This window comes from Oryzias latipes, chromosome 12 (assembly GCF_053564925.1).
Source record: "Oryzias latipes strain Hd-rR chromosome 12, Olatipes_Hd-rR_3.1".
NCBI lineage: Eukaryota > Metazoa > Chordata > Actinopteri > Beloniformes > Adrianichthyidae > Oryzias > Oryzias latipes.
In genome coordinates this window covers 21,555,120-21,567,351 of record NC_136248.1, presented here as the reverse complement: position 1 = coordinate 21,567,351, position 12,232 = coordinate 21,555,120, and the positions used below count along the sequence as shown (strand labels likewise).

The following is a 12,232-nucleotide window of genomic DNA, read 5'->3' as shown; positions in this document are numbered from 1 at the left end:
GCTAAAGTACGAGCTCCTACTATTATATGGACTTTATCAGATTCATATATCTTCCAAAAATATAAAGAGATTTAATATTGTATTTCTAATGTGTCTAAATGTGTAAACGGTGTAAATTAAATTTTAATTTTAATCAAATTAAAGGAATCAAAAAAATTAAAAACCAGGCTCTGGTGAATCGAATCGAATCGAATCGATTCTGGACATTTTTGGCGATAACCAGCCCACGTTACCAGTGGTCTTTTCATTATCATTATTCAGTTTTTTAGACAATTTGAAGGCATAACTATTGGTGCAGAGTCAGCCTGCCTCCATTTCCCATCATCCATCTGTTCACATGCTTTCCTGCTAGCTTAAAGCCTGACATTACCGGTACAACAAAAACGACGAGCAATAATGGAGCCATCCAGCCGTACAGTTATGAGCCAGATACCAGTTCCATCTAGGAAAACATAGACATACATGGATCTTTATGTTTGCATGTGGATGCATAGGAAAGAAAGGGAGCAGGGAGATTATGGAGCTGCTGATTGTAGCAACAACGTCACCGCTAAGCTTTTTCCAATTGCCTTTTTTCGTCTGCTCCTTATTTGAACAAGCAAATGATCAGAAACACAATTTTCTTTATTTATGTCCTCCATCATTTGATAAATGCCACATAAATATGTTAAAAACACCCCAAAAAAACTATTTTCATCAAAGAGGGGCTTCAAATTGGTACCTTAATGTTAGATAATTTTATATTTTCATTTCAAATTTGATTAAAAGACCAGTTTTTCGCTGTGATGTTTAAATTACAGGCCTTATGTCCAAATTAGCTTTTTGTTGAAAACAATTCAGATTTTTACAGCACATTTTTTTCTTGTTTTTCTGAGAACATGCAGAAATGCTTTTTTCCTGCACACACACAGTGCATCCTGGTGCATATGCTGTCTGCATTTTGCCCGCATCAATCTTGTCACTCGATCTCACACTGAGGTGCACATCAATGAGTGCCTTGTCCAACTTCATTCAGACAGCAGGAGCTTGCCATTGCACACTGAAGGACAACGTCTCCACAGACTGAGCCGGCATAAGAGGAAATGTGTTTTGGGGAGCTCGAGCTGAACTGAAAGGGCATCTCATGATATGTGGAACTTGGGAAGAGGCTGCTGATTGGGGCTATGAAAAGAAAATTACAAAAGAGGAAAGAGCTAACAAAAGTGTTTCTGATTGCATCTGACATGAATTGACAAAGACTATGTTCCCCTTTTTACTGCTGGCACTCACTGACAGGTCTCCTCTGACGAGCTGTTTGGGTAGCATTCGGCCGACAGCTGCAGACACAAATACTGGCCTCACTTTAGGCTAAACGACGGGAAATATAACAAGCACTGAGGCCTGAGCTGCCTTGGATGAAGGTAGTGGGCAAAAGAATGTACTGACACGTAAAAAAAATAAAAATAAAATAAACACTGCAAACACACATGGCTTTGTCGGATCCACAAAGTTTAAAAGCTAAGAATATTTTCCTCACTAGCTTTCACTTCACAGATTAAACCTTGTCTTTATGTGTTTATGTGTTTTCTCGTTAACAGCAAAAAGAAAAGCCTAAAATTCTGAAACCAGAACAAAGGGTTCTTTTCTCTTCTAAGCCTTAAGAGAAAAACAATTAGGAAAAAAAATATATTCTTCAGGAAAATTGGGCAAAGCTAAACGAACCTCTTATTTTTCCACATGCTGTTCTTTACAAGCACTCGCACCATTGTCTGCACCCGTTTGAGTACACTTTCACAAAAAAAAAATTACCAAAAAAAAAATCTATGCTCCTTCTCTTTCACTCCTCAGTGTATGCCTGTTGTTCAGTCCAAATGACCCCGAGGGTCTTATTGTTTAGACCCTCTCGCTATCTTGTTATCAACAACTCTGACAAGCCTCTATTGGCTCCCTGTGACATGACTGCGAACATTGGCATTGACTTTTAAGTCACATTTTTTTGCCTTTAAAATGACACTGAAAGAGTGCACGTGTGCACTAGTGGTAGGCTAAATGTGAGGATATCTACCCTTAATGGAAGCAAACACAAGTCCTTTATTGTGACTTTGGTGGACTAGTAGGGGTGCGATGGGATGGGACTGCAGTCGTTTTCTTCCCCGCAGTATTAATTTGCCACAGTAATGGGTAAGCACTGGTGCATGGTCATCTTGCAATTATATTTCGCTACTATGCAAACACTGAGCATCACAAGGATGTTTTTTATAATGGGAAATAGACTAAACCCCACGATGAAAGTAGTAAAATGTGATTTTAATTTTTTTTCCATAAGTGTTTCACATGCACGATTTTAGCCCTATTATGCATACCCTGCAGTTTTACTTGCTTTTCAAAAAAAAACGTTTTTACTTTAATTATGTTGAAGTTTTTAGTTATGAAACGAGTCACATGTTGACTTGTATGGTCAACTTTGTGATTGCTTTGTCTGTCATATGAAAGATTGGCTCAGCCTGGGGCTTTTCATTTAAAATGAGGTGAAAAAGCCTTCCTGTCCTAGTGGAACACAAACAGATTTGTGGAGGAATGCATGATCACCAATAGTGCAGAGTAATTAAATATCTGGTGGCTATTACATTTTTTTATCGGAAATATTGTTTAAAATAAAAAACTTAGTTGTCAAACAAAAAAAAAAACCCTATCTTAGTGAATGCATCTTTTTGCAGGAACATCACCAATTTTTTAAATTCAAAAAAGTTAGAAGTTAGTAACAATTTCCTCTTACATTTGACACATTTGTTTTATACTGTGTCAGCATTTTCAAACCAAACACTCTTCTAAATTTTTTTTTTTTCAGATGTTGTATTTGTGAAAGCATTTGAATACTAAAATGTAATATACTTCTATTGAGTGTTAAATGAATTTAAACGTCACTTTTCAGCATGAAATCTGAGTTTGGAGACCCTGAACCGTCTTACATTGTGTCTGGCTAAGAGATGAAAGTGGTGGGCGTACAGCCATGGGCCGTAGCAAATAAAAAAATAAAAAGCCCTGGAGGAAATTATTGGGTGGGCGGGAAAAACACGCTAGCAGTTCACCCCAACTGTTATAATTCAGAAAGCTAGGAGTCAATGTTGCATTATCTACCCTTAAATCTTTTGCTGCTGTGTAATAGAGCGCTGAGATGTGTAAAGGGGGAGGACTGGAAGACAGACTGATGACCCAGCACCTGGGTAAGAAATGGGATGGAAAGAGAATTAAACCTTTGTAGTCATGGTAAAAAGCATGAAATAAAAAGGTCAATCTGCAAATTCAGGTTTTAATTATAGACAGCCAAAATTTATTTTTGTAATTATGATTATCAAGCTTGCTTCATAAAATTTTGCTATAAATTATGACCAATTTTTGCACAGGTAAATGTATTATTGGGTAAATTATAAATACTATAGAATGCAGTTGAATATTTTTGGAGAAAAGTTAATTATTATTAGGTATTAGTTTATGTTATTATTTCACTTGTAATCGTTTTTCAGTGAAAAACAATAATTGAAACCTCCTTCCTGCTATTTCTGCCATATCTGTTTTCCTGTGCAGGGTTATACAGGTTGCTGGATCCTATCCCAACTACTTCAGGGATAACGGAGGGTGTTTGGACAATTTCCCAGTTCAACACATGGAGTAACAGAAACAAAATGCAAATTTACAGTGTTTATTTCTGCTTCTCAATGAATGAATATGCGAACAGGGAATAATGACTTAATGTGAAAAAAAAGTCTCGTGTGAGGCTCATATTGTCAACCGTGCAACAAATCGGAGTTTTCTCCATATGCAGAGGTACTGTGTAGATGGGACTTGTCTGAGGAAAACTGCTAGAGTAGAATCATTTGCCAGACCCCTGTCATTCCCATTGTGCCTCGTGGTTGAACAGAGAGAATAGAGAGCAGATGCTGGAGCACATGCCACTTTAACTTCCTGCTGGGAGAGAAAGGGGGACGGGGAAAAACACAGAACTCAAAAAGGCTGAAAGTAACAAAGAGCTTGAAACAGAAAGATAGAAGCAGGGGAAAAAAAGTTAGGACAAGAGAGGAAGGATGTTTCTTTCAGTCCTGAAGGTCTGCTGTGGCACTAACATGGAAACCGTTTCTGTCAAGTGGAGCCAAACCTGTGCGTGTTATCTATGTTTGGGTTGACTATTTTTCAGGGGAGGAGTATCCAACGCCTTCATTGGTATGCCGTCTGCACTCTACCTAAAGTAATGCATACATGAGAACATTTTTAAGAGGTTCTTTTGCAAGTTTTTCGTTTCCACCATTGTGATGTCAGCACAGCATTCCTGTCTTTCTGCTGGGTCTGTGCTTGTGTACCCTGGAGATTGCCGCAGTTGCTTCGTGCTTTGAAGCAGGAGGTGGATGGCTACAGGGGGTGGACTGTGCACAGATGGTGGCTAAACAACAAAGAGTGTGCTAGATTTTGGTGGCTCTGAATGTTATTTATTTTTTATGCAAAGAACACTACAAGCACAAAAAGCGTTTTAGATTTGAAAGTTTCTTCAAAGTGCGGTTTGAGTTGAGTTTGATGATGTGACATAAGGAGTCATTGATTATTTAGTCTGTTCCTATAAAGTCTCTATATCACATTAAAGACTGTACCATATTTTCTGCACTTTAAGGTGCACTTAAAAGCCTTTATTTTTTGTAAATGACAGAGTGCCTTAAATTCCAGAGCACCTTATACAGTACATAGATTAATTCTGGTTGTGCTAACTGTTATTAAAGCTGATATTGAAACTGGTATTGTCATGGTTTGAGTTTGTTTTGTCTTGGTTTTTGCTTTTGTTCTTGTTCTGTCATGTTTGAGTTCTGTTTCCTGTTTTATTTTGAAATGTTTCCTGTCTTGTCATGTTTTTGAGTTTTACTTCCTTGTCCCTATCTGTCCTGATCATGTTCACCTGTGTCTTGTCTGTCCTGTCTATATTTAAGTCTCGTCTCTCCCTTCCTCTTCTGCTGGTCCATTAACGTCTGTTGCGTCTTAACGTCCTCATGCCTCGTCGTCCCTTCATGCCATGTTCCTTGTTTCATGCCACGCCACAGTGAGTTTTTGTTTTGTTTTGTCATTCCTGCTCTGCAGCGCTTTTTGTTATTAAAACCCTCTAGTCCTGAACCCGTTGGCCTCCCGTATCTGCGTCTGGGTCCTACCGGTCTTTCGAGCCCCCCCCCCCCGTGACAGGTATTAAGAGATATGCGGTGCTCTATGTTTGTTTTAGCTGTATCGGTCTGTTTTTTATTTTTATTTTTTTTTTACATGTTGCAGATATTTTATAGTTAAAAAGTATTGCAAAGACACAAAATTCTTGTTTCCACTGAGGGGTATGGTACACTCTGGTTCTGTCTGGTATTTTGAGCGTTTCCATCACAAAATTGACCCATTAAGCCAAACCGTAGGTTTTTGGGACCCCCCTTGGTTGTACGCCCATAGAAAAATGGGCATACAACCATTACGACAAAGAAAGCGGCTGTATTCCTCTTCTCCGCCCGCAATCTTCTCTCAAACAACATTAAGCAAAGCAGGAAAAAAAGTGCTGTTGGATGACATCCATTATTGTTGTTGGTGCTGTGAAAACACTCACCTGAATTGCCTAGACCATTCTAAAACGTACCGTGCCTCAGTGGAAACAAGACTTAACTTGTAATGCAGCAAATGTATAGCGTGTCACAACCAAGTTCTAGAATTACTGTGAACGAAGTTAATAAAGTCTGATGGACTTATCTCTTTTTGTTTATTCTTTTGTCTCACTTAATGCGCCTTATAGTTCGGTGAGTCATATGACATATGTTCAAAAACTGCCCTTTGGCGATGCATCCGGTTCACCTTATAGTGCGGAATATACAGTAACAAAACTGTCAAAAAAATGTAGCAAACTAGTAGTTTGCTCTCTTTGTCTTTATAAAATGTTCACTATAGCCAACCTATGCCAAAGCAGTGAATGGAATTCACGCATACAGTCTATAAGAGAAGTAAAATGTGAAAAAGCTGATTGATGTAATGAGTTTAGATTTTTAAACAGATTCAGCTTGTTACATATGAGGGTTAAAGAAGGTGAAAGAGGAATCTGCATCTGCTTTGCATTTTGAGAAGTTTATGTGGAGTTAATCTAAAACTTTGGAAATAAATTCAGCTTGCTATACGTTTACATTGACCTGCTCTGATGTGTTTTGCATTAAATGGCTTCTGTGAATTGACTCATCAGAGAATTCTAAGAAGCCAGAGATATTTATGGTTCATTACAATATGAGTGGAATGAGTTTGAAATGACTTATGAACCAGAGGCAACAACAATGCTGAAGAGGGGGCTTAAAGCAAAGGCTGGGTGTGGTTGCAGGATCATTATGGAGTTACATAGAAAGTTAAATAAGACCCATTCTAACAGTAAATGTTGATCCACTCCTGCCGTAACTGACTTGCATTTGTAGGAAAATAAAAACAAAAACAAAAAACTAACACACACTATTTGTCTTGGGAGAACACACACCAGCCAGAACTATTCTGCATAATCATAATGTTCAACAAGTGTTTTCTTTGTTAAACCACTGTCCTATTTTTCCACACTTTGCCATCCATTCATCCATCCATCCATCCATCCATCCATCCATCCTTAGATTCATCCAACCATACTATACATCAATCCATACATCCCTCCCTCCCCCCCACCCTTCACCCACCTTTGAGAAGATGTCCAGACTTTCCTCTCCCCACCCACTTCCTCCACCTCCTACGACGTTCATTGCCCAGCCCAGAGACATTGCCCCTTCAGCATGTCGTGGGTCTTCCTCAGAGTCTCCAACCAATATTTGTTTTTGTTTATTTCAAACAATGAGACCAGCCCATTCATATCATTTTGTCAATAGCAGAGTTTTACACTAAGTGAAATTCTTAACCAATCAAACAAATTATTTTCAAATAGTCAGGAAGTAAACAATGAAAAGCTCTGTCTATAAAAAAGGGTAAAATTATCATAACAGATTCAAAGCACATATGGTTTTTACCCTTCATAGCAATTATCCTGTTACTCCACCCCTCCCACACAGTTGAAGCAGCCCAATACAGTGTTTGCTCATTTATCCCAATTGGAGATTTATTTAGTTTCAGTGAGTTGAACAGATTTTTTAAAAGAGAAATGGCACAAAGGAGATTGATTGATTGACAGTTCAACAGCCAATCAGGACGCAGAACACAGTGTGCTGTTAAAAAATGAATAAAAAAAAAATCAAAGTGAGACAGGGAAAGGAAAACTGCGATGTAATGAGGGGCCGCTGTATAGTTTTTTGTGTACAGTTTCAGAATACAGAAAGGGACTGTATTGAAAATTTTGACGGCTGCCATTTACAATCTTTATCAATCAATGTTTACAATATAAACCAACAAGCCCACCTATTCACCTAATTTAGCTCTAAATTTTTGCTGCTTTTGTCTTTTCTATATATTTTTTATTGACAGACATCAAACAGTGCAAATATAGTGATATATTATGAGTGTGCAGTCTTTTGCATTTTTGTCTTTTAGGTGCCCACCTGAAACATCTCAATGTGCTGCTGATGTATGTCTTTTGCCATTCTGCAGCAGCTTAACCATGTCATTTTTTTTATTTTTTATGAAGAAGATAAGAAGTCAAAAGATAAAAAAAAAAATGAATCCACTAAATTTTCAAAATAACACACTTATATCCAGAATCACTAGTTCAGCTGATGGCACTGTGCATGAACCCAGTAGAAAAATTGAGGCATGACTTGGACTTCTGACGAAAAATTAAGAAAAAATCCTGACTTCACAAAGTGACCTGGGAATAGTTTTGCTGAAAAAGCTGTTATTGTAAATTGTTTTTTAGCACATTCTACAAAAAAAGCACATACAATACATAATGCATACATCATATTTATATATAAAAAATAATTATAACGCAACAGGTAAACAAAACAATATAGTCCAGATCATGACAAAAAGTTTGGCGGTATTCATTTATATATATATATATATATATATATATATATATATATATATATATATATATATATATATATATATATATATATATATATTCAGATATTTAAATAAAATAGAGCAATTTATGAACAAATCAATAGGAAAAGGGTTGCATGGATTTTCTGGGTTTTCTAAACTTTCTAAACGTATTTTTTTTTGTAGCATTTGTGCATTTAGCAAAATATAAATTGAACAGGAAATTACTCAGAAAATAGCTTGTGCAAGTAATTTTTTATCTCTGAATTATGAATAGGATTTTCTTATCACCTTTTGAATGACTCAGCTAAAATTAAAGTCATTTTTGGAGTGTTTTATGATTCATTTGAATTATAAAGAAAATAACCTTTCCCTAGTGTATCCAGCATATTGCTGCTACTTCTTTCAGCTCCCACTATTTGCTGTAAAGATGGATTAATTTTATTCAGGCTTAATGATCAAGTCAAATGAGATTTTTTTTCTTTGTGTAGCTGACCTCTATTGAAAACAGTCATATCTCCCTATCTTCTTCTTCTTTTACTTCTTCTTTCGCCCGTTACCCCTGGTTGGGACATTGGCCGCATACAAGAGCTCTCCAGGCAGACGGGTCTTGGGCGAGTTCCTCCAGCTGTCGCCATGTTTTCCCCATGCTCTTGACCCCTGCATCCAGCTCTCTGCGCCACATGATCCTAGGTCTCCACCTTTTTCTTTTCCTTGGAGATTCCATGTCAGTGCCTGCCTTGTAGTGCTGGATCCAGGTATTCCTAGGGTGTGGCCAATCCATCGCCATCATCTTTTGGAGATATCTTCTTCTACTGGTTGCTGCTCCGTCCTCTCCCATAAACTCTTGGCTGCTGATGATGTTGGGCCAGCGCACCTTCAGGATATTTCTGAGACAGGTGTTGATGAAGGTAGTCCTCCATGTCTCAGCACCGTAGGGTATGGGTTTTACCATGTTGTTAAAGATCCTAATCTTGATCTTAAAAGTCAGATCTGCTGCTCCTCATGTGTTCTTTAGCTGATAGAATGTAGCTCTTACCTTACAGATGCGTACTTTTACGTCTGTGTCAATTCCTCCCAGTTTCTCCCTATCCAAAGAACTAAATATTAATTGCTTGATAACTATTACTTTTCTATACAAAAGTATATTTTTTGTTATTTTAGCTGTTTAAATATATATTTACTTTAATAACAATATAATTCAGTTAAAGTTGATTTTTTTGTTAAACTTATTGTAACTCCTTAAAATTGCTTCCTTGGACAGTTTCCAGAAAATAAAAGCAAATTAAATCACTTTCCAATCATCTAATAAAAAGATGTACTAAAGTAACACTCTGCTATCCTTTTTTGACAGAATTAAATAGATAGATACATAAAAAACTTATTCTGTGAGTCTGTTTTCCCTGATGTATGAGAAGCTCCAGAATTTTTAATTGGACATGATAGAAACTGTTACAGATACAGATATGAAGCCAAATAACCACGTGTCTGAGGTGATCCACATCACAGGAGTATCTCTGGGACTTTACTCAGACTTTCAGTCCAACCCGGAGTTCTGTCCTCAACAGATACTCATCCTCTGCTCAGTGAAAAGGCAACGTAGTGTCCTCAATGGAAGGCCTCTTCAAATTTACCACACCAGCACGAAGAACACCAGTGCAAAGGATTGTTCATCTTTAACCTACATGACCCTATGAAGAGATTTAGTCACCTACCACAGATTCTCGTTGTAATCTGATTTGCCTAAATGGATTAATTTATGTTGGATTAACATTTAATGTAAGCTGTTTAAAATAAGAAGCCAATTCTGTAATTCCTACTGAATTGACACCTGTACCATTTTAATAAGCAAAAACCTTGCTTGTAAATGGACTGTACTTGATTTTGCACTAAAATAAAGGGATTAAGGAATAAATAATGCATAAATATTGTGTAACTTTTCTCATTTTACATTGATGTTAGACCTGCTCGATGACAGTTAGCGCTTTCGCCTCACAGTTAGAGGGCCCTGGTTCAAGTCTTGGCTGGGACCTTTCTGTGTGGAGTTTGCATGTTTAATCCCTTGTATGTGTGGGTTTTCTGCAGGCACTCCAGCTTCCTCCAACAGTCCAAATGCATACATGACTTGTTTTTTTTAATTTTTGATTTTCCCCAGGTGTAAATTTGTGTGCGTATGGTTTTGTGGCCCTTTGACAGGCTGGCGACTTGTTTTGGGTGTGACCCGCTCTCATGCAACAGTAGCTGGGTTGGCCCAGAAGAAAATTGGATGGATGGATGGATGGATAGATGGATGGGATGAATGGGATAGATGGGATGTGTTCCTGAAGTATTAGCTCACAATGTTGCTCAAGTATTCCCACTACAGTAAATTTTGACTAAATTGCTAACTTGTAGATCTGGGGGGAAAAAAAATCGTACAATCTATCCATCAATCCAACCACCTTTTTGCACCCTTGGTCTTGTGCAGGATCACATGGGTAGTTGGCATTTGTCATAGGCAGACAATCAACATATAAACTCTTACTCTTAAAGATCAATTTAAAAAGGAAAACATCTAGGAAATTGTTAATTATTGTCTTGATTTGTTTATGCAAGTTTAGTAGGTGATCTTTAGTCTGACAAAAAAGACTTTCCAAATAATTTAATAATTCAACACTACTGTTTGAACCCTTTTTCAATTTAATCTGTACGAGAGGGTGGAAAACAGGAGACTGGTGAGGGATGACACGGCCGACTCGAGCTTGGCAGGAGCGTGAAAAAGAGCAGGCAACATGATCAACTAGGGAGCAGAAAGGAAAATCGAGGACGAGGGGGGAAATGAGAAGCGGGGCTATGAAAGGCATAAAGCGGGGATAACAGCACAACAATTGATGGGAAGCCACCAGTAGGAGGAGCAGGTACCAAAATAAAAGGCCATGATGAAGAACATAGAGTGCCATTCAGATGAAAAATAGGAGCATTTTGAGAAACGGGCCGGAATGCAAAATAAGGAAAATAATCATAAACTGCATGAAACCTCCACTACCGAAAATGTGGAATTACGTGGCTTCAAGGCACTTTCCTTCCAATAAAGTCACTTAGGAATGAAGCAGCAGGGATTTGTAGGGTCTGAAGATGAACAGAAAACCCATTTTCCCTCATGGCTACATCTGCCACTGTGAATTTATATGGCTGTTACGCTGAGAAAGGGAGGGGAGAAGTGATCAAACATGAAGGGAAACGGAGACTGAGAAATGCACAGTAAACCTGAGGGATGGAGAACAAAATGTAGGAACAGTAGAAAATGCAGAAGAAAACAAAAAGGATTTAAAAAGAAAAAAGTTCTGAATAAAAAAAACATACTGGAAGGGGGAGGGTACACAAAAGACAAACTCTTGATGGTGGAGATGCAGCAGAAATACAAGAAGCAAAATAAATCACCTTAGACAACAATGTTTAGATTTTTTTGTTCTACATATTTCCTATTTTTGTGGGAAATGTATTCATAATACACTTGTACAATGCACCTATATTTATAAAGTGATGCATCTTTGATCTTTGTTTTTCGAAAGTTGTGTTGCAGACATGCTGTTTTAAACGCTACACATTGCAGCCAAAGACAGTACAGTCAAAAACTTGTGCTCATGTGACTTATTGGTGAGTGATCCGCTGAATAATTGCCAGTTTTTCAGCTTTATATTTTCAGGTCATACTTTTTTTCATCACATTATAAAAAAAGTATTTATATGGACCTATTTTTCTGAAAATAAGATTTTGGAAAATTTAGTTTTCACACTAATGAATTAAATAAATCTTTGTGAAAATTTAAAATGCCATTTTATATTTTACTTCTTTTTGTGAGGTATGGCATTTTATACTGTCAAGTACAACAGTTTTGAAACAAAAAAAATAATTTCACAATGTATTAATTTAAAGTCTACTTCCTTTTTTATTATATAGATGTAATTGAGCCAAGAATTCATTTTTTTTTACTCTACTTAGTTTCCTATTATCATTTCTCTTCAAGGTATCTTCAAAACCACGCAATGTCAGTGTATTATCACCTTGTTGCCAAAAGGAAACATCAGCCTTCATCTCTTTTTGTTGCTTTTCAAGGAGAGTGAATGCAAAAGCACTGCAAAGAGAGTTTGGGAGACTGCATCTCTGCAAAACTGCCATCCTACAGGAGATTAATGGACAAGTTTGTCTGTAGTACTAGTCCTCTCTTTGCTGCCTCACCTCTCACTGCATTTGATTTATGGACACCCAG

At 37.4% G+C, this 12,232-nt stretch overlaps 1 protein-coding gene across 2 annotated transcripts in view; it reads left to right on the top strand.

Moving 5' to 3' along the window:
- Positions 1 to 12,232, top strand: part of astn2 (astrotactin 2) — a 325,617-nt gene that overhangs the window by 80,482 nt on the left and 232,903 nt on the right. The window contains exon 1 of one of the 2 annotated variants that reach the window (XM_078956323.1): positions 4,089 to 4,197. The exons of the other annotated variant lie outside the window; for it this stretch is intronic. The gene's annotated coding sequence lies outside the window, so the exon portion shown is untranslated. Of the gene's footprint in view, positions 1 to 4,088; positions 4,198 to 12,232 lie in introns of those variants that run through there. 2 annotated transcript variants of the gene reach the window in all.